Below are 26,824 nucleotides of genomic sequence, written 5' to 3' on the forward strand. Positions count from 1 at the left end.
CATCTCCCAGTTCCTGTCTTAGATCTCTTCTTTCCCATAATTACCTAAAAGCACAGTCATACATTCCTGACTGTTTATTTCTAGTAATAATCTCCTCCTTTGCAAGAGCCCCTCATGGTCAGAGTCCAGTCTCCTGCTTCCAACACACATGCTTGCCTCAAATATCCCTCTAACGTCCAAGGTACAACTCTAAATTCTAGGAATTCTCTGACCTTTTGCTCTGGTCCCAGAGAGAACACTGTGTTTTTCGATGCCCAGGTCATTCTTTCAAATAATTACATTCTCTGCCACCCCGGGCAGATGGCTATACTGCCAAAACCATTCTTTTAGACTGGGAATTTCTAGAAATGAAAGTTTCTTTCAGGGATCTCAGCAAATCTACAATATCCAGGTGTCTGCTAAATTCTACCTCTGTTGAATCACTTTGTTTGCTTAGTGAGCAATTCTTTTGATTTGTCTGATCTAAGTATAGCTGAAAACCTATGACAACTTGCTATGGACAGTATGTCTTCCTGTCTCTCACTTAATAAATATCAGAGCTTTAACTTCGTGCTGGTACTGAAATGCTCTCTTCTTCGTTTGAGAAAAGCGACTTGTTGCTCTTCTAATACACTTCTATATGTGACTTGCTATCACATTTGTACTTCTTAAGACTTATCTTCATTTTCCAGTATTTCTAAGCTGATCATAGATTGCTGCCCTCTAAAAAGTCATCTGAATAGAAACAACATTCCACCCCCAACTTGACAAAGATAGAAACTTTAAAAAATAATATAGGGAGATGTACACACACACACACACACACATATACATATATTTAACTTTTAAAGAAATGTTCACAACTGGGAGTTTTGATAATAGTAATCTTTGACGTTGACATATTGTTTTATTTAATAGTTGTTTTTACAAATTTTGTATTGCAGGTGGACTAGCTTAGTAGTTAAAAAGTTAGTTCACATCTTGACATGGTGTGGTCTGGGTGTCGAACTTCTCTAAGCCTCAGTCTCATCTCTGGACCTATCTCATACTGTCATTGAGAGGATTTGATGGAACAATGCTTAGAACACATGAAAAGGGTCTGCTGCTGCTGCTAAGTCGCATCAGTCGTGTCTGACTCTGTGCCACCCCATAGACGGCAGCCCACCTGGCTCCTCTGTCCCTGGGATTCTCCAGGCAAGAATACCGGAGTGGGTTGCCGTTTCCTTCTCCAATGCATGAAAGTGAAAAGTGAAAGGGAAGTCGCTCAGTCGTGCCCGACTCTTCGCGACCCCATGGACTGCAGCCCACCAGGCTCCTCCGTCCATGGGATTTTCCAGGCAAGAGTACTGGAGTGGGGGGCCATTGCCTTCTCCAGATTTGAGCCCTGCTGCTGCTGCTGCTAAGTCGCTTCAGTCATGTCCGACTCTGTGTGACCCCATAGACGGCTGCCCACCAGGCTGCCCCGTCCCTGGGATTCTCCAGGCAAGAATACTGGAGTGGGTTGCCATTTCCTTCTCCTAGATCATGGGAAATGTTCAATTCATGTTACTTATTATCTGATTACCAAACTCTTGTGAAAAAAAAGTAGGGTGTGGGGCTTCCCTGGTGGCTTAGTGGTAGAGAATCTACCTGCCAATGCAGGAGACACAGGTTCGATCCCTGACTGGGAAGAGCCCATATGCCACGGAGCAACTAAGCTGTGAGCCACAACAACTGAGCCTGTGCTCTGTAGCCCAGGAGCCACAACTACTGAAACTTGGGTGCCCTAGAGCACATGCTCTGCAACAAGAGAAGCCACCACAGTGAGAAGCCTGCTCATCACAACTAGAGAAAAGCCCACGCAGCAACAAAGACCCAGCAAAGCCAAAAATAAATTAATTAATTTAGTTAAATAAATAAAGTAGAAGCTACCCCCCAAAAATGAGTTAAAATAAAAAGTAGATCATGGAGGTTTATCTTCATTTTACTGAAGAGGAAAATGGTGCTCAGAGAGATTAGCTAAAACGACAGGCAATTCTTTAGTTTTTAAACCGAGTTTCAATTGCAGTCTTAATGCCAGAACTGGAAACGGGCCATTAGGTGAGTTCACTGGGACCTGTCTGTGGGGTGGAGCCAACACACAGGGAACCTGAAATACCCACTGAACCGCTGTTGTGGGGTTAAGAGAACCCCCGCAGATCTGACCCTGTCAGATGTCTGCAGAGTCACAGAGCTAATGACCCACGTTCAACTTACACCAAATGTTAGGAAGGCAGATTCAAATCATTCTTCACTCTTTTGGGGGCAGCAGGGTTGAGGATTGAGGGGAGATGAGAGGAATAAGTTATATTAGTTTCAGTAAGCTTCTCATTTCTAAATGAAACTTACTTGCCTGAGAATTTCTGTGAATGTGTAGCTAGTTTCAAAACTCAGCTGCCTTGGTTAATGTGGCTTTGCAAAAGGGGCACATAGAGGCTTGGAACCAGCCATGGGTTGCTGACTGGCCCTTGCCTTATTTGGGCAGCTGTGTTCATCCAGCGACTTTATGTGAGACAGGGCTCCTCTTTTTAAGCTACTTGAAAAGTAATGAATCTCCTGAGCTTGTGACTAAGATGCATTCTGTGATTTCTTCTTAGCAGTTTCCTTTCTTTTACAAGATTAAAGTTACCTCCTCACAGCACTCTTTAACCATTCTTGGGTAAGTAACCCAATTTTCTTTTTCCTAAAATATAGTTTAAAAACAAATTCATTTCTTTTAAAATGAACTGAAATGTTAAGATATTTTGGCTAGGAACAGTCTAACCCCTCATTCTATTGTGCTTCTTGCAAAAATACTTTTGGTCTGCTCAGCTTTAAGAGAGATAAACTATGTCAGTGAAGAATTCCCAAGAAGTAATTCAAGGGTAATAATTCACATTGTTAAAGATATTTTGTTCCCTGTTAGTGGTAACTTTAACTTATAGAAGTGACATGTTACTAGTCAGTGAACCAGCAAAATCTCTGAAATTACCTTTTCAAAAAGACAATTTAAAGGGCAAACATTGGATATGTACCAAAATTTTGGTAATGCAGATATTCAAAATCATATCTTTGAATTATAATGAAAACATAGTTTAGAATAAGAAGCTGGAAAAACTAGGTTTAGAGGTCAGACCATAGATAGAAAAGTATTTAATATAGGCATAATAATCTGCAAAGAATATATAGATAATTTCTACTGAATATTTTATTTTTACTTCTAACAATTTCCAAAGAACTATAAAATGCCATAGAAATATAACAGCTCTTCTCTGATTGATATATGTCCTCGGGCATATTTTTGCAATAATAGAAATGTTAGTTTTGCTGTTCACACAAAAACCTCAATTTGGCTAATTAAATCTTAGGCACAGTAGGATTCCTACCAGAATTACAGTGAGAAACTGCACACACTGCTTCCTGTCCTGAGCATTTGAGTGTTGCTAGGCAACAGTTAAAAAGGTGCCACATTCCTTTGGTGTGGCATTCCCAGGTATTTTTTTTTTTTTTTTTTAAAGATACCAGGTAAGCTGAGCTGAGAAGCTAGAAATCCATTAGGAATAAAAGATACTGAATGACTGTGGTTTGTGTGCCTGTGTGCATGTGATGTGGATGGAGAAATTTAAGTTATTAGTCTTCATCCACAACTTGCTACACAGCATAGAACACAAATTTTCTTTAAAAGATGTGGTTGCCAGAACCAGATTAAATACATAATGTCTCAACTTTGCCATGAATATCCTACTTGTTTCAACTGTAAGCAGTAAATCAATTTTTTTTAAGAGGTGAGAGGTTTACAAAACAGCCATAATAGTAGATTATTCATACTGCCCTCTCCCCAGTTTTACTCCAAAAAACCTGGGAAAGAAGGAGAATAAACTAGAGCCTCCAAACCAAGACATTTGGAAGAAAAGTGAATTAACTTTCATTGGTGTTGGAAATAGAAATAACTTTTTAAAGTTAAAGCTCCTGGAGTTAGTTTTCTATCAAGCTTTTATCCTTAGGGTGAAATTCAGATGCAGAGTTAGAAGCTGAGTAAGGCGGAGTTGTGTTTTCCAAACACATGCCTGTCCAACAGTGTGACGATGGCGTTCCTCCATCAACAGGTGGGGCCTCTCTGGCCCATTTCCTGGAATATGGATGGGTCAATGGCAGGGCAGAAGGGGTATCACCTGACTTTGAAAGCCAGGTCTTACAAAATGACAAAGCTCCTGTTGGGATTCCTTTCTTGGAAGTTTCTCTTGAGATCCTAAGACACACCTGTGAGAGTACCAGTGAGCCTGAAGCCGCCTTGCTGGAGAGACCACATGTAAAGTTCCATAGCGATAGTGCAGCTGTTCAAGCCTTCTTCCCACACCAACCTCCAGACACAGAGAACTAGCTTTCAAATCATCCCTAGCTGATGCTGAGTGAAGCAGAGGCAACTGTAGCTACTGAGCCCTGCCCAAATTGCAAAGTACTGAGCAAAGCAGTGTTACTTTAAAAAAAAAATTAATTTTATCTATTTGGCTGTGCTGGGTCTTAGTTGCCGGATCTTAAGTTATGGCATGTGAACTCTTATTTGTGGCATGTAGGATCTAGTTCCCTCACCAGGGATTGAATCCAGGCCCCCTGCATTGGGAGCACAGAGTCTGAACCACTGGACCACCAGGGAAGTTCCCCAAAGTAGCGTTATCTTATGGTACTAAGTTTTCTGGTGGTCTGCAATGCATCATTAGAGAACCAGAACATTAGGACTTGGAGAAAACTTTCTTAGAGTTAAATGCTAAGTAAAAGTTAATATACGTATAGCAGGGTTGGTTGACCAGCTAATTAATAAACTGTAATTTACAGTGTTAGTATCTGGTTTGAAGCAGAAAACCATTTTGTTTTGGTAAAGAGCTGTTGACAAACATACAAGTGTTTGGTTGACCAGTTTCCCTGAAATCTTAAGCCTAACCATAAGTCTAATGTGCTGATTTCTTAAATATGATAATTAAGTGACTAGAGTAAGGCAAAGGATGGAGGGGTCTTTTAGTTGTCTGCTTCTCATGATTTTCTGGGTAAGGTAAGAGAGAGAGTTCAGCCTGGTAGGTCTTCTGCTCCATGTGATTTTGTGGGGGTCACTCAGTTGCCTTCAGCTTGTGGCTGGATTGGGTTGGAATGTCCAAGAAGGCCTCACTCACATGTCTGCTGCTCTTCCACATGGCCTTGCCACTGTGTGCTGCGTCTCATCACTCAGTCATGTAACCCCAGCTTCTCGAATGCATGAAGCCTACCTTCCCAGAGCGGGAAGCAGAAGCTGCCAGACCTCTTAGAGCTTGAGCTTGGAAGCCCAAGCATGACATGTCCACTGTGTCTTACTGGTTAAATGAAGTCAGCAGCCAAGTCAAGGGAAAAACGACTCTACCTGTGGACAAATGGTGTGTTGTGCACATACAGGGTGGGAAAATAATGTTGGCCGTTTTAGAGACAAACAGGAAGAGTAATGGGCTCCAAAGAGGGAGAGAGTGGTTCTGATCCTAGTTCTGCCAACTAGCTAGCTGTGTGTGGTTTTGGCCAAGTCACCTGTTAATGCTTAACCTGTTGGCTCACATGCCAGATAAGGAGAATGAGCTCCAAGATCCAGTCTAGTTCCAGAAATTGGCCTCTAATCAGGATAGAACTTACAGTAGCCTAGAAGGTGAGGGTGGAAGGGTATATAAACAGAAACACGATTAGTGAATTATCCGATTGTTCTCTTCTGGGCTGTTGTTCAGTTCAGTCGCTCAGTCGTGTCCGACCCTTTGCGACCCCATGAATCGCAGCACGCCAGGCCTTCCTGTCCATCACCAACTCCCGGAGTTTACCCAAACTCATGTCCGTTGAGTCGGTGATGCCATCCAGCCATCTCATCCTCTGTTGTCCCCTTCTCCTCCTGCCCCCAATCCCTCCCAGCATCAGGGTCTTTTCCAGTGAGTCAACTCTTCACATGAGGTAGCCAAAGTATTGGAGTTTCAGCTTTAGCATGAGTCATTCTAATGAACACCCAAGACTAATCTCCTTTAGGTTGGACTGGTTGGATCTCCCTGCAGTCCAAGGGACTCTCAAGAGTGTTCTCCAACACCACAGTTCAAAAGCATCAATTCTTCAGTGTTCAGCTAGCCTGTGCTTAATCTTGAGCTCTGCACAGGCTAACTAGACTGTGACATCCCCCTATTAATCATCCTAGAATCTCAGCTTTCGAGACTTATTCTTCTACCTTCAGTACTTGGCTCCTGTTACAACCTACCTTCCCCTTCCACCTCTTCCTCCTTTTCAGCCTCACAGGGTGGAAAATGAAAATGCTCTTCAGTTTTACAGTTAATTTTTTATATTTCATAGGAAGTAGGAAGCATTAAGGCTCTGAAAGGAATTGGGATAGGGATCTTGGAACTAGGATTCGACAAAATAATGTATCCAATGGAATACCTCTCTCAGAATACCTCTCTGTGTTGAACAGTCTGTACCTATTGAAGAGGAGACTCTCTGCACCACCCCAGAGTGAACTAAAACAAGTTTTTTGTGTGTGTGTTTTTGAAAACCTTCAACCATGGGCTTTATACTTCAGAAATATACAATTCCTTCAGCAAGTAGTCTCAGAAACTTAAGATTTTAGGAGAACTACAGGTTGCCAGAAGGACCCCCCAAACTAGATCTTTGATCCTTATTTGGGAGGTTGAGGATGGATACGATGTATGGTGGGTACACAGGGTCTTTACCTTGAGGATCTCATCATTCAGGAAGTTACTGAGTGCCTTCCAATTTGCAGACCTAATTAGACACAGCAGCTGAGGCCTTCCTGGCTGTGGAAGTCCTTCCTTCCTGCTGCAGGAATTTCCAGAACAGCATCCAGATACAGGCAGAGTCTTGCATACCTTACGTAGTTACTCCTTCCCCATAGTCTTTGATTTTTCAAGTTCGGGGTAGGGTGCAGACACTAAAACAATGTGCGCTTAGGTCTGCTGATCCTAGATGATCTGTGTGGCACTCAACTCTCACCCCTCCCTACATCTTTTCTACCTAATTGCCAGAACTCTCAGACTCCTCAAATGACAAAATAGTAATGTTTTCTTGGTCACCTCAAGCAGTGTAAGATCCTCATGCTCAAGAATGCAGCTTATCATTACTATCAGAATCATTTGTGAGATCTGCCACCCAGTGCAATTTTTTTTTTTTTTTGTCTTCATTCTTTCTCTAAGCTCTTCCTGTTATCTCCACTAACCAGGATCTTCTTATCCTTGTTTCCTTAATAGGCCACCCTGTCTCCCCCCACAACCTATTCCAGTGCTTCCATTCTGTCAAAACTTTAGTTTCAGCCATATAAATCCAAATGTAGGAAAGACATTCTTTCAACTCTTAAGAAGAAAGATGTGCTTAAAAATCAATCCATGGACAGTCATTGAATTCTAAAAGATTTGAGGGGGAGATTGTGGCAAAGAGGAACCAGAAAGTTAAGACCTGAAAGCAGTAACGTGTTTTGTTATTTGTTCAATTCTCAGTGTTCCTTAATCCTTTTGCCATTCTAGATTAACAAGAAAATAAAATTTGGGGATACAGCCATTTCCCCATAGTATTTGCACTCAGGTATCCACCACTTCATGGGAAATAAATGGGGAAACAGTGTCAGACTTTATTTTTCTGGGCTCCAAAATCACTGCAGATGGTAACTGCAGCCATGAAATTAAAAGACGCTTACTCCTTGGAAGGAAAGTTATGACCAACCTAGATAGCATATTCAAAAACAGAGACATTACTTTGCCCATAAAGGTTCGTCTAGTCAAGGCTATGGTTTTTCCTGTGGTCATGTATGGATGTGAGAGTTGGACTGTGAAGAAGGCTGAGCGCCGAAGAATTGATGCTTTTGAACTGTGGTGTTGGAGAAGACTCTTGAGAGTCCCTTGGACTGCAAGGAGATCCAACCAGTCCATTCTAAAGGAGATCAGCCCTGGGAGTTCTTTGGAAGGAATGATGCTAAAGCTGAAACTCCAGTCCTTTGGCCACCTCATGCGAAGAGTTGACTCATTGGAAAAGACTCTGATGCTGGGAGGGATTGGGGGCAGGAGGAGAAGGGGATGACAGAGGATGAGATGGCTGGATGGCATCTCTGACTCGATGGACGTGAGTCTGAGTGAACTCTGGGGGTTGGTGATGGACAGGGAGGCCTGGTGTGCTGCGATTCCTGGGGTCGCAAAGAGTCGGACACGACTGAGCAACTGATCTGATCTGATCTGATTTGATCAATTGTCTCAGTTCAGTTCAGTCGCTCAGTCGTGTCTGACTCTTTGCGACCCCGTGAATCGCAGCACGCCAGGCCTTCCTGTCCATCACTAACTCCCGGAGTTCACCCAAACTCACATGCATCGAGTTGGTGATGCCATCCAGTCATCTCATCCTCTGTCGTCCCCTTCTCCTCCTGCCCACAATGCCTCTCAGCATCAGGGTCTTTTCCAATGAGTCAACTCTTTGCATGAGGTGGCCAAAGTATTGGAGTTTTAGCCTCAGCATCAGTCCTTCCAATGGACGCTCAGGACTGGTCTCCTTTAGGATGGACTAGTTGGATCTCTTTGCAGTCCAAGGGACTCTCAAGAGTCTTCTCCAACACCACAGTTCAAAAGCATCAATTCTTCAGCGCTCAGCTTTCTTCACAGTCCAACTCTCACATCCATACATGACCACTGGAAGAACCATAGCCTTGACTAGATGGACCTTTGTTGGAAAAGTAATATCTGCTTTTGAATATGGTATCTAGGTTGGTCATAATTTTCCTTCCAAGGAGTAAGCGTCTTTTAATTTCATGGCTACCGGATCGCATAATCAAGCACAACTCTCTGCTGCTAAATATGGGGGACATATGTTTCCCTAAGTCCTGTATCAGGAATGCTCCATCTTACTGAAGTCCATGTTAACAAACACGAAAAGCTAGTTCTCAGCAGACATGTGCTTAACTGAGGGACCCATGGCATTGTTGTTGTTGTTCTATTGCTCAGTCGTGTCTGATATAAAAATATACAAAACTGATAGATATAAGGCACATATTTCAGGTTTTGAGTATAATACCACGGTCTTCATACAGCCTTATACTTCCCTTCATAAAACCATACACAAGAAAACTGCACAAGAATACCTGTGATATTACATTAATAGAAGAAGTTAAAGCATCACTTGAGTTGTAAGCGTGCCCTGGACTAGCCTCTAAGGCAGGAGGGTGGCCAGGTGGGTGCCCTCAGACAGAGGAGAGCATCTCAAAGAGCCTGCCACTCCCACTGGAAGACAGCTGGCCCCCAGTGTGAGTGTTCTGCTCTGAAGGAACCGTTGAGGTTTGTGGTGATATGAAGGAGTTAGTGGAGGTTCCAGAGATTAGCATGTAGACATTAAATGGGCAAATTTGGAGCATTTCTTTCTGACTTCATTCTAACAGTCCCCAAGTGTGCAGACCGTGACACTCCCTTCCTTTTCCGAGGAAACGCCCCCTCCTCCATCCAGGCCTGCCTGGACACTCCTCACCTCCACCCACCCCCCCCACCCCCCCCACCCCCCCCACCCCCCCCACCCCCCCCACCCCCACATAGCATGTAGCAAAGCAGTAAGGACGGCAGGGGTGGGAGGTGCACGCAGACCCTGGATCCCCTGCTCCCTCAGGAGGCGTGGCACAGAGGGGGCGTGGCGAGGCGAGGCCCCGCCTTGCCATTGGCTGCAGCCTGCCCAGGTGGAGGTCCACGTGAGCAGCCGGCCCAGGGCCCAAGGGCGGGTCGTGCAGGCGCACCGCCGAGGTGGGGTGAGGGCGGAGGTGGCAAAGGGGTGACCGCGAAGGAGGGAGTGCCTGGGAACAGGCAACATGTGCCTGGCGCAATGCCCTGCAGCTGGCGGCGGGTGGGGCCTCCGCTTTCCTCTGTCTGCCGAGGCTGCTGACGGGAAAAACCATCAGGGAGGGAGCGCTCCCGCCCAGATTCCCTCCACCCTGAAAGTCTGCGGGATTTCAGGGCCGAATAAACCAAGCAGAAGCTCAGGGCCATTTTATAGACCCACGTTGAGATTTTCAGATTGGCTTTCGAGGCTCCTGTCTGCCAACTACCCGCTCTGTGACTGCAGGCGTCGCTTAACCTGGCCTGTTTCCCCACTCTTTGAGAGGCTTGTGGCCTGCGAGTAGCCACGAAGAAAAGAGTTCACGTCCTAATCACTACCTGCCTAGTGAGTATTCAGAGCGCCCAAATCACTCCCTTGCCCTCAGGGAGCAAGTGCCCTCGCTGAGCAAGATGAAAGTTACATGGTGGGTTAGTGCCAGGGCCTCTGTGTGAGCTTGGACTTCAGTTTCCTCGTAAGCGCACAGAATATGCTTCGAAGGTAACAAGAAGGAAGTGTGGAGCCACGTTCATAACACGAGTCCCAGGTGTGGGGAGTGCAAAGGGCGTCTAGGTGAAGTTCATTTCTGTGTAGCCCTGATGGGGCCGGGATGGAGAGGGGGAGGGGGTGGTGGTGGTGCAAACAGGCCAGGCGAGCCAGGTTGCATACCTGCAGATAGAGGTCGATTAACACTCTCTCCGCTAGCCAGGGAGAAGGGATACACTTACTAATTCATTACGCACACTTCTGGTTATCCCTGCCTTGAAAGTCTTTCTGGATGTGATTTTCCCGATCTCTAGCTGGTAGTGTTTTTGGAAACCACTGGTTCTGCATTGATGCTTACCCTTAGTCTTATTGCGATGATGATGGTGATGAAGCAAATGTGGTTGATCTGTATTTGAAGCCGTTATGAGTGTACTGGATTAATTCGGAGTAAAATTGTCAGTACTCAGCAGGAAAGCTGATAAAACCAGATGTTCAACAGTTACTGGGGCTTCATGTTGAAAGCTTGAAAAATATTCATGTTCTGTGCTGTATTACCTTCTTGGTCTCAGTAATGCCCCTTCCTCCATCGTCCCTAGGGTGGTCCTTAAAAGCTTTTCTGAATTTTTTTGGGACATTTTGACCTTAATCTCACCTTTTCCTACCAGTAACTACTTTAAGATCCTGTTGCTGCTGCAAGAGTTGAGGGAAAATCCGTTTGTAATATTATTTAGAGGAGGATGACCACACCCTGACTTCTGCTGAGTTGTTGAGTAAATCAAACTACTGTTCTTTCTGGAAAAAACCTGCAGCTCAAACTGGGATTAGGGATGAAGAAACCCAGCTGGATTTTGCCCCCGAGTGCCTGTGGCAGTTTCTGTTTGTGGTGTGTTTATCATAAAACCTGCCTTGTGAGAATGTGACTAGCTTTTTGTAAGCCTACCAGTGGCTACACATGATCTCTGATGCTTTGCTAAAATACATACAAATAACTGATGGATCCTAACCCCCTTAAATGACTGACAAATGTTTGCGAAAGTCAATGGCTTGCTTAGATAGTGGCTCCTTGTTGGAAAAAGTGACCATTTGGTTGATATTATCTATGATTTGATCATTTAAAAATATACTATTGAAAGTATGTGATAGAGTCCAGAGTTTGACTTTTTCATTTATTTTCATCTTTTTGTTTCAACATTTTAAGCAGTTGTTGGAGAATTTACTTGCTGATGGTACAGTTTCTTGAATTTGGCTTCAACAAGCTAGTTAGTTGTCCTTGGTCTCATTTTTCCAGTTCAAACTGGAAAATATATTATTTAACTGAGAGTACAGTATGAAGTGCAACAATCATAAGAAATAGTCATTGAAAATGTACCATTTCTATTCAATATTTATGTTTATCATTTATATCCATTTTATTTCACCATTTTGGATACTGAGGAATAATACAGCGTTTATGTTCTTTCATCTTAGTTTTATGACTTGTTTCCTCTATTTTTCTTAAGAGAAAAAAGTCTTTCTGAAAAGTGAAGCCTTTTAATTGTAGAAATCCTGACTATTTATAATGGTGCATTGAGAAACAGTAGTGTCCTTTAACATTTTTGTTGTTTTTTTCTTTGTTTCAAATGAAATGATCAACTCTTGCAATGTTAGTGTGGCCCTTAGCCAAAGCCATTTATTTCTTACTTTAATAAAGGGGTCAAGAATTTTAATTGAATGCATAGCAAGTACTTCAGAATGTGCTCATAAAATTGATATTGGATGACAAGGGTTGTAGACTTCAGAAAAGGAACAGTAAATTTGTGTCTACCCTGTGCTTTATTAAAATAAAAGTTAAAAATATAGGGAATTAGTAGTAGTAGAAAGCACTGATGGATAAAAGTAAGCCCTTAGACTTTGAGCAACATGGGTTAATTAATGATACATATATGTATATGATATTTATATGTGTATGTACTATTGTGTGATTTACAGAATGCTTTCACTTTATCTCCTCTCATCATTTCTTCTATATCATTTTGATATAGGTCTTGCTTAATATCATTTTGATATAGGTCTTGCTTAATATCATTTTGATATAGGTCTTATTTTATATCATTTTGATATAGGTCTTGCTTAATATCATATTGATATAGGTCTTGCTTAATTTCATTTTGATATAGATCTTGCTTAATATTTTGATATAAGTCTTGCTAAAGCCATTGAAGATAAGAAAAAATTTCAAAAAAAGAAAAAAGTCAGAGAAGGCAAAAGGAAATTGCCCAGGGTCTACTGAGTCCACGTCCTATAATACACAGTATAAAAAGACATGGTGGCAAGGGATATTTTTGATTGAGCCAATTGTCAGTGCAGTCAGTATAGCTGAATTACACCTCTTCCTGTGTGATTGACTCCTCTGTTCTGATTTGTGCCTGTTTCTATTATTAAAATAAAGATTTCTGAATTTAACAGTAACAGGAATAGAGCGGTGAAAAAGATGTAAAGCAGCCCCAGCTCTCATGGGAGTTACAATTTAGATGGAGTAGTAGAGAGCTAAATAACTGCAATGTGGTAAGGGATAAACAGCACCCAGCCCAGCTTAGAGTGTCATGGAAAGATTCTCAGGAAAAGGATACCTTAGATGAGGTCTGAAGGTTAAGTAAAAGTCAAGTGAAGGCAGGAGGAGGTGGACATTCTCAGTAAAGGAGCAGCATGTGAGAAGAGGATGCAAAGAGTGCATTCATTGTTCTAGTACCTGGAGAATACGGTGTTCATCATTATAGATGTACGGGTGTGTTGGGGGCAGTGGCTTTGGTGAAGGGAGAAAATGTGAAAGATGAGGATAGATAAGGAAGAAGGAATCAAAGGACTTTGAATCTGTGGGTCAGGATTTTGGAAAGTAGGGTAGGAGAATGCTGGGCACTTCAAGAGTGTACGTAGGAGGAACAACCATTAAGAGACCATTGCTGAAGTCCAGGTAAGACATGGTGGTTTTCAGTATCTGCAAAGGGTACTGACATTGCAGATAAACAGGATGGAAAAGGGGAAATAATTGAAGAAATATGAGTAGAATGTTTTTCTTTAAAAAATGGTTTGTTATTCTAGAACATAATTGGTAAAAACTCAAGTTGCATGTTGCAGACCTTGAATTTTGAGAGAGATTTTTTTATTGCATTTTTTTAAATTTTATTTTTTAATTGAAGGATCATTGCTTTACAGAATTTTGTTGTTTTCTGTCACACCTCAACATGAATTGGCCAGAGATATACATATATCCTCTTCCTTTTGAAATTCCCTCCCATCTCCCTCCCCATCCCACCCCTCTAGGTTGATACAGAGCCCCTGTTTGAGTTTCCTGAGCCATTCAGCAAACTCCCATTGGCTATCTATTTTACATATGGTAATGTAAGTTTCCTTGTTACTCTTTCCATACATCTCACCCTCTCCTCCCCTCACCCCATGTCCATAAGTCTATTCTCTATGTCTGTTTCTCCACTGCTGCTAAGTTGCTTCAGTCGTGTCTGACTCTATGCGACCCCAGAGATGGCAGCCCACCAGGCTCCTCCATCCATGGAATTTTCCAGGCAAGAGTACTGGAGTGGGTTGCCACTGCCTTCTCCGGTTTCTCCACTGCTGCCCTGTAAATAAATTCTTCAGTACCATTCTTCTAGATTCCGTATATATGTGTTAGAATACAGTATTTATCTTTCTCTTTCTGACTGACTTCACTTTGTATAATAGGCTCTAGATTCATCCACCTCATTAGAACTGACTCAAATGCATTCCTTTTTTATGGTTGAATAATATTCCATTGTGCATATTTACCACAACTTCTTTATCCATTCATCTGTCGATGAACATCTAGGTTGCTTCCATGTTCTTGCTATTGTAAATAGTGCTGCAATGAACAATGGAATACATATCTTTTTCAATTTTGGTTTCAGGGTATATGCCTACTAGTGGGATTGCTGGGTCATATGGTGGTTTTATTTCCAGTTTTTTAAGAAATCTTCATACAGTCTTCCATAGTGGCTGTATCAATTTACATTTCCGCCAACAGCAGACCTTGAATCTTAACATGAAAGTTTGTTGATTTATAAAATTATATTACTTTCAGTTACACAGCATAGTGATTCAATATTTTTAAAGATTATACTCCATTTAAAGTTGTTATAAAAGACTGACTGTATTCCCCGTGCTGTATAATATATCCTTCTAGCTATTTTATTTTTTATTGGAGTATGATTGCTTTACAATGCAGTGTTAGTTTCTGCTCTACAACAAAGTGAATGAGCTGTGTGTATATATATCCCTTCCCTCTTGGACTGCCTTCCCCCTCCCCTCCATTCTATACCTGTCTCATCCTACCTGGCTAGGTCACCATGGAGCCCTGAGCTGAACTCCCTGGGCTGTACTGCAGGGTCCCACTAGCTATTTGTTTTACACTTCAGAGTGTATGTATGTCAGTCCTAACCTCCCAGTTCATCCCACCCTCCCCGCCCCATGCCGTGTCCACACATCCATTCTCTACCTCTGTGTCTCTGTTCCTGCCCTGAAACTAGGTCCATCTGTACCATTTTTCTAGATTCCACATATGTTAATATGTGATTAATTAGTTTTGTTTTTCTCCTTCTGACTTTCTTCACTTTGTATGACAGTCTCTAGATCTATCCACATCTCCACAAATCACCCAGTTTTGTTTCTTTTTATGGCTGAGTAATATTTCACTGTGTATATGTGCCACATATTCATCTGTTGATGGACACAGGTTGCTTCCGTGTCCTAGCTGTTGTCAGTTGTGCTGCAGTGAACATTGGGGCACATGTGTCTTTTTGAATTCGAGTTTTCTCAGGCTATATAGCTCAGTTGGTGAAGAATACGCCTGCAATGTATGAGACCCTGGTTCAATTCCTGGGTCAGGAGGATCTGCTGGAGAAGGGATAGGCTACCCCCTCCAGTATTCTTGGGCTTCCCTTATGGCTCAGTTGGTAAATAATTTGTCTGCAATGCGGGAGACCTGGGTTTGATCCCTGGGTTGGGAAGATCCCCTGGAGAAGGGAATGGCTACCCAACCCACTCCAGTATTCTGGCCTGGAGAATTCCGTGGACTGTATAGTCCATGGGGTCACAAAAAGTCGGACACAAGTGCGTGACTTTCACTTTCACTTCTGGGTGAGGGCTGGGTCATTAGTAGCTTTATATGCCCGGTAGTGGGATGGCTGGGTCATTAGTAGTTCTATATTTTTTAATTTTTTAAGGAACCTCCATATTGTTCTCCATAGTGGCTGTATCAATTTACATTCCGACCTACAGTGCAAGTGGGTTCCCTTTTCTCCACACTCTTTCCAGCATTTATTGTTTGTAGATTTTTTGATTATGGCCATGCTGCATAGCGTGAGATGATACCTCATTGTATTTTTATTTTTTATTTTTTCTCATTGTAGTTTTGATTTGCATTTCTCTAATACTTAACCCCAGGTGGGTGAGTTTGGTTCCGGGGCTTGTGCAGACTTCATGGTGGGAGGCACTGGTGACTGCCCATTGGTGAATGAAGCTGGATTTTGTCACTCTGGTGGGCAGGGCTGTGTCAAGGGGCATGTCTCGAGGTGGCTGTGGGTTCAGGATGACTTGAGGCAGCCTGTCTGTTGATGAGTGGGGCTGTGTTTCCACCCTGTTGGTTGTTTGGTCTGAGGTGTCCCAGCACTGGAGCCTGCAGGCTATTGAGTGGGGCCAGGTCTTGGTGCCAAGACAGGACTTCCAGGAAAGCTCCCTCCAGAAGTATTCCGTAGGGCCCTGTACCGCTGGTGTTCTTGCCCCTGCAGTGGGCTGTAGCCGACCCCTGCCTTGCTGGGATACTCTCCAAGTCCTGCAGGTACATCTGGCCTGGACTCCTGGGGCATGCATACTCAGTTGCAGTCGTGTCCGACTCTTTGCAGCCCCACAGGCTGTAACCCGCCAGGCTCCTCTGTCCATTGAATTTTCCGGATAAGAAAACTGGAGTGGGTTGTCATTCCTCTTCCAGGGGATCTTCCCTACCCAGGGATTGAACCCATGTCTCCTAGGTCTCCTGCATCGCAGGCAGATTCTTTACCACTGAGCCACCAGGGAAGCCCTGGGGAGTCACTGCTTTACCCTGGTTCCCACTGTATGTGAAACCGTGTGTGCACCTTTCAAGAGTGGAGTCTCTATTTCCCCTAATTCTGTGGAGCTCCTACACTCAAGCCCTGCTGGCCTTCAAAGCCACATGGGGGCTCTGCCTCCTGATACCAGACCCCCAGACTGGGGAGCCTGCTGTGGGGCTCAGAACTTTCACTCCTGCAGGAGACCCTCTGCAATATAATTATTATCCAGTTTGTGGCTCGCCCACACAGTAGGTGAGCTTCCCAGGTGGCACTAATGGTAAGAGCCTGCCTGCTGGTGCAGGTAGATGTAACTGATGCAGGTTTGATACCTGGGTCAGAAAGATCCCCTGGAGGAGGGCATGGCAGCCCACTCCAGTATTCTTGCCTGGAGAATCCCATGGATGGAGGAGCCTGGCAGGCTGCAGACTGTAGGGTTGCACAGAGCTGGACGCGACTGAAGGGGCTTAGCACGCACACATAGGTAGGTAGGGATTAGCTAGTATTGTGAAGATGCCCCTCCTATTGTCTTATTGTGGCTTCTTCTTTGTCTTTGAATGTAGAATGTCCTTTATTGGTAGGTTGCAGTGTTTTTTTTTGTTGATAGTTGTTCAGCAGTTAGTTGTGATTTTCATGTTTTCCTGGGAGGAGGTAAGTTCAAGTCCTTCTGCTCCTCCATCTTGTCTGCAGTCCCGCTGTTATCTCAGTCTCTCTTGCTTTTATTAAACAGGCTCTTGCCAGTGTTTTCCAAACCCTCTGGTGGCTCATGATGAGGTTTTTCGGGTCCTCTTTAAAGATGAACGTCCAGTGTGGTCACTCAGAGCAACCTTGAGGTTCTTGTATACTGGAAAGCTGGAGATCTGGGGTGTGCTAAGCATCAAGAATGGCCCAAAGTGAAGATTCCAGTAGGCTCTTGTGGATTTCTTAATTTTTTTAGTGGACTCCATAATTTGGCTTCTGTATCTATCACCCTAACCCAAGAGAAACTGCCTGAAATTCACTGCACACACAGTGCAGAAAAGTGCAGGTTCTCTACTCTTTGGTGAGCCAAGGCAGAAGCTACCACCAGCAAAATCAAACCTTCTGGGCTGCTGTCTTTTTCTTTTTTGTCCTTTAACTTAAAAAAAATGATTTATTTATCTATTTTTAACACCAAAACACCTTGTATTGGGATATAGTGGATTAACAATGTTGTGGGAGTTTCAGGTGAACAGCAAAGGGACTCAGCCATACATATACATGTAACTTTATTTTGTATTGTGTGAGTGTTAGTCGCTCAGTCATGTCCAACTCTTTGCAACCCTATGGGCTTTAACCTGCCAGGCTTCCCTGTCCATGGAATTTTTCAGGCAAGAATTTTCTTTCTCTAGGGGATCATCCTGACCCATGGATCGAACCCACTAGTGTCTCCTGCATTGGCAGGTGGATTCATTAGCACTGCACCGCCTGGGAAGCCCACATTTTGTATTGGAGTATAGCCAGTTAACAGTGTTGCGATAGTTCCAGGTCAATAGCAAAGGGGCACAACTGTACACACGTATGTATATCCATTCTCCCCTAAACTCCCCTCCCATCCATTCTGCCACATGACATTGCTCAAAACTCTGTGCTGTACAGTAGGTCCTTGTTGGTTATCCATTTTAAATATAGCAGTGTGTACATGTCTATCCCAAACTCCCTAACTATCTCTTTCCCTATCCTGTTTTTTTTTTTTTTAAGTATAGTAAGAACATACATAAGATGAGACCTCTTTTTATAAAAGATTAGTGTACAGTGTTAACTACAAGCACAATATTATGTAGCAGATCTCTGGAACTTTTTCATCTTGCACGACTGGAAACGTATACCCATTGAATAACAACTCCCCATTTCCTCTTTTCCTTCAGACTCTGGCTGCCACCATACTCCATCTGCTTAGTTAAGTTTAGATAACTCATGTAAGTGTAAAATGCAGTATCTGTTCTGGCTGGCTTTTTCACTTTGTATAATGCCCTCCCGTTTCATCCATTTTGTAGCATACAAAAGGATATCCTTCTCTTTATGGCTGAATAATATTTCACTGTGTATGCCATATTTTCTTTATCCATTCATCTGTTGACTAATAGTTGTTTCCACCTTTTAGCACTTGTGACCAATGCTTCAGTAAACAGGGGAGTACATATAGCTCTTAGAGATCTTGATTTCATTTCCCTTCGATAAATACCAAGAAATGGGTATTGCTGGATCATATGGTAGTTCTAGTTTTGATTTTTGAGGAACCTCTATACCATTTTGTATAGTGGCTGTACCATCCAACAATCTCACCATTAGTGCACTAGGGCTCCAGTTTCTCTACATCCTCACCAACACGTGTTATTTTGCTTTCTTGATAATGGCCATCCTGAGAGGCGTAAGGTGATTTCCCATTGTGGTTTTGATTTGCACTTTCCTGATGATGAGCATCTTGTCATATACCGGTTGGCTGTTTGCAGATCTTCTTTGGAGAAATGTCTTCCCAAATCTTTTGTCCATTTTGACCAGGTTATTCGTTCTGTTTTGCTATTGAATTGTACTCGTTCCTTATATATTTTGAATATTAATCTCTCATCAGTTTGCAGATACTTCCTACCTTTTCATAGGTTGCCTTTTGACTCTTGATTGTTTACTTTGCTGTGCAGAAACTTTTTAGTTTGATGTAGCCCCGACTTGTCCATTTTGCTTTTCTTTTCTGTCCTTTTTGGCATTCAAATCAGTGCCAAGACCAATGTCATGAAGCTTTTCCTCTATGTTTTCTTTTTGGAGTTTTAAAGTTTCAGGTCTTATATATAAATTTTTAATACATTTTAAGTTCATGTTTGTGTATAGTCTAGTTTCATTCTTTTACCTGTGGATATCCACTTTTCCCAGCCTCTTTTGTTGGAGACTATCCTTTCAAAAATACGCAGGACTGGGAAATAGACCCTTGAAGGGCACAAACAGAACCTTGTACACACTAGGACCCAGGAGAAAGGAGCAGTGACCCCGCAAGAGACTGACCAACTCTTGCCTGGGAGTGTCCAGGAGTCTCCAGCGGAGGTATGGGTTGCTGGTGGCCTGCTGCAGGGTTGGGGGCACTGAGTGTAACAGTACATACATGGGACCTTTTGAAGGAGGTTGCATTATCTTCATTACCTCCACCATAGTTTCAGTTTAGTTCAGTCGCTCAGTCGTGTTGGACTCTCTGCGACCCCATGAATCGCAGCACGCCAGGCCTCCCTGTCCATCACCAACTCCTGGAGTTCACCCAAACTCATGTCCATCGAGTCGGCGATGCCATCCAGTCATCTCATCCTCTGTCATCCCCTTCTCCTCCTGCCCCCAATCCCTCCCAGCATCAGGGTCTTTTCCAATGAGTCAGCTCTTCACATGAGGTGGCCAAAGTATTGGAGTTTCAGCCTCAGCATCAGTCCTTCCAATTAACACCCAGGACTGGTCTCCTTTAGGATGGACTGGTTAGATCTCCTTGCAGTCCAAGGGACTCTCAAGAGTCTTCTCCAACACCACAGTTCAAAAGCATCAATTCTTTGGAGCTCAGCTTTCTTCACAGTCCAACTCACACATCCATACATGACCAATGGAAAAACCATAGCCTTGCCTAGACGGACCTTTGTTGGCAAAGTAATGCTCTGCTTTTTAATATGCTATCTAGGTTGATCATAACTTTCCTTCCAAGGAGTAAGTGTCTTTTAATTTTATGGCTGCAATCACCATCTGCAGTGATTTTGGAGCCCAAAAAAATAAGGTCTGACACTGTTTCCACTGTTTCCCCATCTATTTGCCATGAAGTGATGGGACCAGATGCCATGATCTTCATTTTCTGAATGTTGAGCTTTAAGCCAACTTTTTCACTCTCCACTTTCACTTTCATCAAAAGGCTTTTTAGTTCCTCTTCACTTTCTGCCATAAGGGTGGTGTCATCTGCATATCTGAGGTTATTGATATTTCTCCTGGCAATCTTGTTTCCAGCTTATGCTTCTTCCAGTGCAGCGTTTCTCATGATGTACTCTGCATATAAGTTAAATAAGCAGGGTGACAATATACAGCCTTGACGTACTCCTTTTCCTATTTGGAACCAGTCTGTTGTTCCTCCAGTTCTGTTGCTTCCTGACCTGCATATAGGTTTCTCAAGAGGCAGGTCAGGTGGTCTGGTATTCCCATCTCTTTCAGAGCCCCCACCATAGTTTGTGAGTGAAGTTGCTCAGTCATGTCCGACTCTTTACTACCCCATGGACTGTAGCCTACCAGGCTCCTCTGTTCATGGGATTTTCCAAGCAAGAATACCAGAGTGGATTGCCATTTCCTTCTCCAGGTTATCTTCCCAACCCAGGGATTGGACCCGGGTCTCCTACATTGTAGGCAGCTGCTTTATAGTGTGAGCCAACAGGGAAGTCCCCACCATAGTTTGGCCCTAGGTAAATAACAGGGAGGGAACACAGCTCCACCCAACAGCAGAAAATTGGATTAAAGATTTACTGAGCATTGCCCTGCCCATCAGAACAGGACCCAGTTTCCCCCTATCAGTCTCTCCCATCAGGAAGCTTCTTTAAGCCTCTAATCCTTCTCCATCAGAGGGCAGACAGACTGAAAACCACAATCACAGAAAACTAACCAATCTGATCATATGGACCACAGCCTTGTCTAACTCAATGAAACTACGAGCCATGCCATGTAGGGTCACCAAGACGGATGGGTCATGGTGAAGAGTTGTGATAAAATGTGGTCCACTGGAGAAGGGAATGGCAAACCACTTCAGTATTCTTGCCTTGAGAACTCCATGAACAGTATGAAACAGGAAAAAGTAAGACAGTGAAAGATGAACTCCCCAGGTTGGTAGGCGCCCAATATGCTACTGGAGATCAGTGAAGAAATAACTCCAGAAAGAATAAAGAGATGGAGCCAAAGTAAAAACAATACCCAGTTGTGGATGTGAATGGTGATAGTAGCAAAGTGTGATGCTGTAAAAAGCAATACTGCATAGGAACCTGGAATGTTAGGTCCATGAATCAAGCCAAATTGGAAGTGGTCAAACAGGAGATGACAAGAATGAATATCGACATTTTAGGAATCAGTGAACTAAAATGGACTGGAATGGGTGAATTTAACTCAGATGACCGTTATATCTATTACTGTGGGCAGGAATCCCTTAGAAGAAATGGAGTAGCCATCATAGTCAACAAGAGAGTCTGAAATGCAGTACTTGGATGCAATCTCAAAAGCGACAGAAGGATCTCTGTTTGTTTCCAAGGCAAACCATTCAATATCACGGTAATCCAAGTCTACATACCCTGACCAGTAATGCTGAAGAAGCTGAACTTGAACGGTTCTATGAAGACCTACAGACTTTCTAGAACTAACACCCAAAAAAGATGTTATTTTCATTATACAGGACTGGAATACACATGTAGGAAATCAAGAAACACCTGGAGTAATAGGCAAATTTGACCTTGGAGTACAGAACGAAGCAGGGAAGGCTAATAAGAGTTTTTCCAAGTGAACGCTCTGGTCATAGCAAACATCCTCTTCCAGTAACACACAAGAAGACTCTATACATGGACATCACCAGATGGTCAATACCAAAATCAGCTTGATTATATGCTTTGCAGCCAAAGATGAAGGAGCTCTATACAGTCAGCAAAAACAAGACTGGGAGATGACTGTGGCTCAGATCATGAACTCCTTATTGCCAAATTCAGACTTAAATTGAAGAAAGTAGGTAAAACCACTAGACCATTCAGGTATGACCTAAATCAAATCCCTTATGATTATACAGTGGAAGTGACAAATAGGTTCAAGGGATTAGAACTGCCTGAAGAACCATGGATGGAGATTCGTGACATTGTACAGGAGACAGGGATCAAGACCATCACCAAGAAAAAGAAATGCAAAAAAGCAAAATGGCTGTCTGAGGAGACCTTACAAATAGCTGTGAAAAGAAGAGAAGTGAAAACCAAAGCAGAAAAGGAAAGATACACTCATTTGAATGCAGAGTTCCAAAGAATACCAAAGAGAGATAAGAAAGCCTTCAGTGATCAGTGAAAAAAAAAAAAGGAAAACAATAGAATGGGAAAGTCTAGAGATCTCTTCAAGAAAATTAGAGATACCAAGGGAACATTTCATGCAAAGATGGGCTCAATAAAGGACAGAAATGGTACTGACCTAACAGAAGCAGAAGATATTAAGAAGAGGTGGCAGGAATACACAGAAGAACTGTACAAAAAAGATCTTCATGACCCAGATAATCACGATGGTGTGATCATTCACCTAGAGCCAGACATCCTGGGATGTGAAGGCAAGTGGGCCTTAGGAAGCATCACTATGAACAAAGCTAGTGGAGGTGATGGAATTCCAGTGGAGCTATTTCAAATCCTAAATGATGATGCTGTGAAAGAAAGTGCTGCACTCAATATGCCAGCAAATTTGGAAAACTCAGCAGTGGCCACAGGACTGGAAAAGGTCAGTTTTCATTCCAATCCCAAAGAAAGGCAATGCCAAAGAATGCTCAAACTACCACACAATTGCCCTCATCTCACACGCTAGTAAAGTAATGCTCAAAATTCTCCAAGCTAAGCTTCAACAGTACATGAACCATGAACTTCCAGATGTTCAAGCTGGATTTAGAAAAGGCAGAGGAACCAGAGGTCAAATTGCCAACATCTGTTGGGTCATCAGAAAAGCAAGAGAGTTCCAGAAAAATACCCACTTCTGCTTTATTGACTATGCCAAAGCCTTTGATTGTGTGGACAGCAAACTGGAAAATTCTTCAAGAGATGGGAATACCAGATCACCTGACCTGCCTCCTGAGAAATCTGTATGCAGGTCAGGAGGCAACAGTTAGAATTGGACATGGAACAACAGACTGGTTCCAAATAGGGAAAGGAGTATGTCAAGGCTGTATATTGTCACCCTGCTTATTTAACTTACATGCAGAGTACATCATGCGAAATGCTGGGCTGGATGAAGCACAAGCTGGAATCAAGATTGCCGGGAGAAATATCAATAACCTCAGATCTTCAGATGACACCACCCTTATGGCAGAAAGTGAAGAAGAACTAATGAGCCTCTTGATGAAAGTGTAGAGGAGAGTGAAAAAGTTGGCTTAAAACTCAACATTCAGAAAACTAAGATCATGGCATCCGGTCCCATCACTTCATGGCAAATAGATGGGGAAACAGTGGGAACAGTGACAGACTTTATTTTTTTTGGGCTCCAAAATCACTGCAGATGATGACTGCAGCCATAAAATTAAAAGACACTTGCTCCTTGGAAGAAAAGCCATAACCAACCTAGACAGCGTATTAAAAAGCAGAGCCATTACTTTGCCAACAAAGGTCTGTCTAGTCAAAACTATGGATTTTCATGTATGGATGTGAGATTTGGACTATAAAGAAAGCTGAGGCCCAAAGAATTGATGCTTTTGAACTGTGGTGTTGGAGAAGACTCTTGAGAGTCCCTTGGACTGCAAGGAGATCCAACCAGTCCATCTTAAAGAACATCAGTCCTGAATATTCATTGGAAGGACTGATGCTGAAACTGAAACTCTAATACCGTGACCCCCTGATGCACAGAACTGACTCTTTTGAAAGACCCTGATGCTGGGAAAGATTGAAGGCCAGAGGACAAGGGGTCGACAGAGGATGGGATGGTTGGATGGCATCACTGACTCAATGGACATGAGTTTGAGTAAAGTCCGGGAGTTGGTGATGGACAGGGAGGCCTGGTGTGCTGCAGTCCATGGGGTCGCAAAGAGTTGGACACGACTGAGTGACCGAACTGAACTGACAACCAGAATATTAAAAAAAATTTTTTTTAATTAAGAAATATCAAAGAAATTTAAAAGTGAGCAATAAGTTTGAAAAAATGGTTCACTTAAGATATGAATGGCATATTATTTAAATGTTATAATCTTATACATCTTTTGTTGTTTGCTTGTTTAATCAACAAGGGTTATCTGGGTGGAAAGTTTTTGGCCCACTCTTGTTTTCTTTGTACCTTAATGAATTTTAACTTGTTTTTGAAATATTAATTCTTACAGGTAAAACCCTAGTCAATAAAAACTCTAATAAGGTGTGTGTGTGTGTGTGTGTGTGTTCAAAAGTAAACACATTTTTAATATTTTTTCTGGATCTCTAGGAATAGCAGTAGTGAAAGTAAAAGGAAGCCACAGTCTCTCTTGGGCAATTATATGTGGTGGCTTCATCATTCTGTATGGTCATGCTGATTAACTGACTTGTTCAGCCTGTTGGACCAGAAGAAAATATGACTTTCCCAGTTGTATTCAAATCCATCAGGCATGAAAACAGATTGGTGATTTGTTTTTCTTGTCTTGTCTTAAACAGGAGCAACTGCCTGGTTTCTGCTTAGGCAAATGTGGTAGGTGGAATAATGGGCCCCTCAAGGATGTTCATGTCTGAATGCCTAGGTCTTGTGAATATATTACCTTCCATGGCAAAAGGGATTTGGCAGATGTGGTTATGCTGAGGATGCTGAGATAGGGAGACTTCCTGGATTAGTCACATGGGGCCAGTGTCAACACAGAAGTCCTAGTAAGTAAGAGAGGAAGGCATAGCATCACAGTCCGTGTGGTACAGACTGTGAGGGATTTGATCAGCCATTTCTAGCTTTGCAGGTGGGAGCAGGCAACGAGCCAAGGAACACAGGCAGCTTTAGAAGTTGAAAAAGGGAAGGAAATGAATCTCCCCTAGGGCCTCCAGAAGGCTTTAACCCTGTCAACTCATGTAAGACTTTGATGACCAGAAGCTTAAGATAACTTTAAAGTTTTGGAAAATTTGTTAGTAGTAGCAAGAAAAAAGAAATGCAGTGTATTTATAGGATTGTTATGTTTGTAAGTTCTCAAACACAGACATTTCTTTAAAAGTAGAAAAAATCCTTTTTTTTTTTTTTTTTTTTTGAGTCTCACTACCAGCCCTCCTAGACTCCCCAGTGGGCACATTTCTGACCTGGATCCTCCTAATCACTGTGAAATGATACTCAGCTCAAAAAGTAAGCACAGTGCATATGAGCTAAGGACGAAGGCATTGTGACACAAGCCAGACGTCAGCAGTTCTCAGAACATGGGCCATGGACAGCCTGCATCAGAGTTCCTGGGGAGCAGGTTACTTCACGCCTGGACCTTTGCCCCTTCCCACTAGTTTTTTTCATGTCAAGTTTACTGAAGTATAATTTGTGTATAGCAAAATATACCCTTCTTAGGTTACGGTACTATGAATTTTGAAAGGTTTGTATGATCAAGTAGCTGCTGATACACTGAGGTTATTTCCATCACCCAGAATGTTTCACTTGTGTCCCTCTGTAATAAATTTCCTCTCCGTACCGCCTGTCTCTGGCAACCACTGACCTGATTTCCGTTCCTGTAGGTTTTTTCAAGAATGTCATATCCATGGAATGACACACCATGTGTCCTTTTGAGTCTGATTTAGTTTGTTAAACATAATCCTTTTGAGATTCATCCACGTTGTGTGTATATTCATATATAAAGAAACCATACTTCTGTGTTATGGCCATAATTTTTTTTTTAAAGTATTTATTTGGCTGTGCTGATTTTTAGCTGTGGCATGCAGGATCTTTAGTTGTGGCATGTGGGATCTAATTCTCTGACCAGGGATCAAACCCACGTCTCCTGTATTAGGAGCCTGGAGTCTTAGCCACTGAACCACCAGGGAAGTCCTGGCCATAACTTCTTGATGTGTTTTGTCTCTTTTGGTATGATCTGAGAGGTGTCATAATCGTCCCCAGATGGTTGAGGGATTGTCTTTTAGCCTGGTTGGGTGAGGGAGTCAGGTGGAGAGAGGGGTATGGGGGTGCAGGTGGGTCCAGAGGACACATGCATGGAGAGAACACAGTTATAGGTTTATCTCTTACAAGAACTGAAAGAAGGGGGAAGATCACGGTAGCCTAATTATGGATCAGACAGTAAAGAATCTGCCTACAATGCAGGAGGACCCAGGTTCAATTCCTGGGTCAGGAAGATCCCCTGGAGAAGGGAATGGCAACCCACTCCAGTATTCTTGCGTGAAGAACTCCATGGACAGAGGAGCCTGGCGGGCTACAGTCCATGGGGTCGCAAAGAGTCAGACACAACTGAGCGGCTAACACACATAGAAAGGGAGCAGTAGGGGATGGTTTTGAGTTGTGGAGCAGGAGTCTTGAAGCTAGAGGCATTGAGTATCGGTTAGTTATAAGATTCAGTGGTCTGCAGCAAAAAGAGTGGTGACTGCCTGATCTTTTATTGTCTGTGCAACTCCTTTTGGGTCACTGCTAAACTATTGTTGTTCAGTCGGTCAGGTGTGTCCGACTCTTTGCAACCCCATGGATTGCAGCACGCCAGGCTTCCCTGTCTTTCCCTGTCTCCCAGAGCTTGCTCAAACTCATGTCCATTCAGTCAGTGATGCCAT

General features: G+C 43.0%; 1 long non-coding RNA gene across 11 annotated transcripts in view; it reads left to right on the forward strand.

Moving 5' to 3' along the window:
- LOC129634758 (uncharacterized) overlaps positions 1-26,824 on the forward strand; it is a 68,045-nt gene that overhangs the window by 25,122 nt on the left and 16,099 nt on the right. For 2 of the 11 annotated variants that reach the window (XR_008705880.1, XR_008705877.1), the window contains exon 1: positions 9,970-10,164. The exons of 2 other annotated variants lie outside the window; for them this stretch is intronic. This is a non-coding gene — a long non-coding RNA (uncharacterized LOC129634758). Of the gene's footprint in view, positions 1-9,966; positions 10,165-10,235; positions 10,390-26,824 lie in introns of those variants that run through there. 7 more of the 11 variants (XR_008705876.1, XR_008705879.1, XR_008705883.1 and 4 more) reach the window with 7 other exon arrangements.

The sequence above is a fragment of the Bubalus kerabau genome, chromosome 20 (assembly GCF_029407905.1).
Source record: "Bubalus kerabau isolate K-KA32 ecotype Philippines breed swamp buffalo chromosome 20, PCC_UOA_SB_1v2, whole genome shotgun sequence".
In the NCBI taxonomy this organism is placed as follows: Eukaryota; Metazoa; Chordata; class Mammalia; order Artiodactyla; family Bovidae; genus Bubalus; species Bubalus kerabau.